Genomic DNA, 3,683 nt, shown 5'->3' with positions numbered 1-3,683 from the left:
GGAGTCTCAGGTGCCTTAAGCCTAAAGCATCTTCCAGAGGGGCTGCATCCCCAGGGCATATTACCGGCAGGGATCTGGTAAGTCAACTCTGTGGCTGCACTGAGCCTAGCCCAGGGCAAAGCAATCAGTCTCTCCTGATTGCCAGGCTGTTATTGAGTTTCTAGGGAGAGCCCTCAGCTCTGAACTAGATCAATGTTGCAAGTGACAACAGCTCCTGTCAGGCGGGAGGTCTCCTAACAACAGGTCACTGACTAATAAAGTAATGAATGCATCAACACTGAGGCAGCATCAACAGGGGCTAGAGGAACCCTGATGGGGAGGCTGTGGAGGGGATTCCCTCTCTGGGTTGGATGATAGACGCCATGGCCAGCCCTGACATTCTATGAAGGTACATTTCCCTCACCATCCCAACCTCCACTCCCACAGACACCTAACTTTCAGAAACTGCACAAGTCGTCATTGAAGACAGTTCTGCTGGGAGATCAACACTGCAGGAGGCACCTATTAGGGTGTGAAAGAAATGTTGGCTAAGGTCCTTGCCATTCATTCATTCATTTATTCATTTGTTCATTCATTCGACAAACATTCAACAAGCCTTAGCAAACCCTGTTCTCTGTACTAGGAATACAGAGATGAATAGACTCTAGTCTAGAAGCAATTCGACCGCAACTACAAAAACTTTGTCTTGTAGCTGCTGTCAGTTTCCGGAACTGTCTTCCCATTGGACCTCAAGAAGTACTGCGGGGGTCTCTTTGCTATGGCGATGGGCTATAAAGATTTGATGAACGAAAGAATGAACGGAATAGGGAAGTGGGAGACCCGGGGAAGTGTACAAAGAGGGATCTCTGCCTGGGTGGTATCAGGGAAAACGCCAAAGAAATAAAGCAACATCTCTATCTGGATGAAGAATAAGTTAAAAGAGGACATTTATTAAGTGCTTTCTCCGTGGCTATTACAGTGATATCCTCTTTCCTTGGATTATATAGATTCTCTGGCAGCGCGGTCTTGGGCACGTCGATCCTATTCTCTAGAACCTCGTCCACGCACTGTTGCAGTAAGAAGGCAGGGCGGGGCGCTCTCGGCTCGACCCCGGCAGACGTCAGGCGAGAGGAACGGCGATTCGGTGGCCGGCGAGGGCGCCCGGAGGGTTTTCGCTGGAACTCCAGCCCTAGCGACGCGCGCCTTGTTGCTAAGGACGGAGGCGCGGCAGGCTGTGGACCTTGGAGGCTGCGGATGCCCTCCGGCTCGGCGTCCTCCGTCGGCCTCAGCTTCCAGCCCGACCGGCCGGCCGGAGGGTATGGAGCCCGAGGCGGGAGGAAAAGGCGCAGCTGGCGGGAGGGGAGATGGGAGCCGTCGCTCTCTCTGAGCCGAAGCCTCTTGCCTGACCGAAGAGGGGAGGGGGTTCCCAGGTCTGGCCTTGCGTTGGGTGGCGTTACATCCAGTCTTGGGCAAACACCCCTCCACCCACTCCTACCCCCGACCCCCATCAAAAATAAGCTTTGGCCATACGCTTAGAGAGGGCGCGGGGCATTTGTGATCTGAACAGCCAGAAAGGAAAAACTGCGCACAGGTTGTCCCCAAAACTTGGGGCAACCTTGGGAGTTCTGACCTAGTACTGATTCCCTGACTGACTTTGGGCAAGACGCTGTTATTCTCTGAACCTCTGTACCATTAGTGGGTCAAATCAGACCGTTTCCCACTTGCTTCTGGTTTTGTTTCTGTTTGAGCTTTGGTTTAGATTCCTTGGTCTTCCAGAGTGTAGTTTAGATGTGTGCAGAGGGAGATGTGGGGAGAGGGAGGGGGATATGAAATCATCATTTACATGAACAGTGGACCAGGAGTCCAGCTGAATAAGGTCCAGTACCCCATCTTCGCACCTGTGTGACCTTTAGCAACTCATGACTCTGAGTCCCAGTTTCTTCATGGAAAATGACAGGTGGGTATATTCTGGAATATATCAAGGAATGTTGTACTGGAGAGTTAAAAGAGTGTTCTAAGAGTTATGTTTAGAGTGACCACTGAGGGACTTCCCTGGTGGTCCAGTGGTTGACTCCGAGCTTCCACTGCAGGAGGCACGGGTTGGATCCCTCGTCGGGGAACTAAGATCCCGCATGAGGCGCGGTGCGGCCAAAAAAAAAAAATAGTGACCACTGAGTATCTCAAAGCCTTTGAAAAGCAAATTGGGGCAGAAATGGGTCCTGGGATTCAGATTTAGAGATTTAGGCCTGATTCCACCTTGGAACCAACAAGGACATTGAGAGCCATATTGAATTGCAGGGTTTCCCAAGTCCTCTGTAGCCTTTCCAGGCCTGATATCTGGGACAGGGCAGGGTAACCGCCTGAAGGATCTGTTGTTGGAGAGTTGTAAAGGGCTTCATGTTGTTGGATCCTTAAAAAGCTTCTTGCCAAGCAGACTGTCCCACCTTAGTATTTCATTCATTCATTCATTCATTCAAGAGATATTTGCCTTGCATCTGTTTTCCCAGGCTATGCTTAAAGTGCAAATACAAAAAACGAACAAGACATTATCCCTCCTCTCAAGTATAGTGCATGTTCACAATATAAACCATGGCAGGTAACTGAACAGTATTTTCATTTCTTAGTCTGCTCATAATAAATTACAACATGGACATTATTCAAGTACATATATTTTGTTCTCAAGGCTTTAAATTGCCTTTTGCTACATAAGATCGAACATAATGAACTCTTAGCCTTAGAGTGATCAGTCACTCTGGTCAGGAGACATCATTGGCTTCAGTTTAATATCCTCCAGACTCATTTCCACTTGCATATGTTCTCTGTGTATATTTGTAATGTAAATTTAATATATGTGTATTAAGAGTAGAATTAATAAGAGTGAAATTGCTGCTTTCAGCATTGCTATCACTGTTAATCTAGTAATCATGCTAGTAGTCATCATTTGTTCCTAACAGTTTGCCAGGTTGAACCAAGAGTTTAGAATGCACTAGCTTTTGCAGAGATGCAGTGTAGTATGCTGGTAGGGAGCAAAGCCTCTGGAGTCTGAATGCCTGGATTCAGGTTTCAGCTCCGGCGCTTCTTTGCAACTTATTTGTAAACTTGGGCAAGTTACCTAACGTCTCTGTACCTGACTTTTCTCATCTGCAAAATGAGGATAGTAACAACATGTATCTAAGAGGCTCGTGGAATAGATTAAATGAGTTAAATATAAAGCGCTTACAGAGTCCTTGGCACATTTTAAGTGCTATTTTTAATCTTCACAGAAGCCCAATGATAGTTATTATCCCATTTTACACATAGGAAACTGAGACTTAGAGAGGTCCAGCAACTTGCCCTAGGCCGCAGTATAACTGTAATTCAAACCTAGGCCTCATTTCAAGGCTAATGCACCTAATTAAATATTATTCTGACTACTTTATGCTGCTCTAAATTATGAGAATAAGCCATGCTATCAAACAATGATTAGAATTTATTTGAATTCTTTTTTTTAAATAAATTTATGTATTTATTTTTGGCTGCATTGGGTCTTTGTTGCTGTGCGTGCGGGGCTTTCTCTAGTTGCAGAGAGCGGGGGCTACTCTTTGTTGCGGTGTGCGGGCTTCTCATTGCGGGGGCGTCTCTTGTTGCGGAGCACAGGCTCTCTGCTTTCGGCACGCGGGCTTCAGTAGTTGTGGTTCACAGACTCTAGAGCACAGCCTCAGTAG

At 47.1% G+C, this 3,683-nt stretch overlaps 1 protein-coding gene across 5 annotated transcripts in view; it reads left to right on the top strand.

The window, feature by feature from the left end:
• Positions 1-1,219: 1,219 nt before the first annotated feature.
• Positions 1,220-3,683, top strand: part of WDR31 (WD repeat domain 31) — a 24,876-nt gene continuing 22,412 nt past the window's right edge. For 4 of the 5 annotated variants that reach the window (XM_029201827.1, XM_029201825.1, XM_029201823.1 and 1 more), the window contains exon 1: positions 1,226-1,936. The gene's annotated coding sequence lies outside the window, so the exon portion shown is untranslated. Of the gene's footprint in view, positions 1,937-3,683 lie in introns of all 5 variants that reach the window. The other variant, XM_029201824.1, reaches the window with a different exon arrangement.

Source organism: Monodon monoceros, unplaced genomic scaffold (assembly GCF_005190385.1).
Source record: "Monodon monoceros isolate NGI ecotype Baffin Bay Population unplaced genomic scaffold, NGI_Narwhal_1 Super_Scaffold_5, whole genome shotgun sequence".
NCBI lineage: Eukaryota > Metazoa > Chordata > Mammalia > Artiodactyla > Monodontidae > Monodon > Monodon monoceros.
The sequence above is the reverse complement of the archived record's forward strand: the minus strand, read 5'-3'. Positions and strand labels throughout refer to the sequence as shown.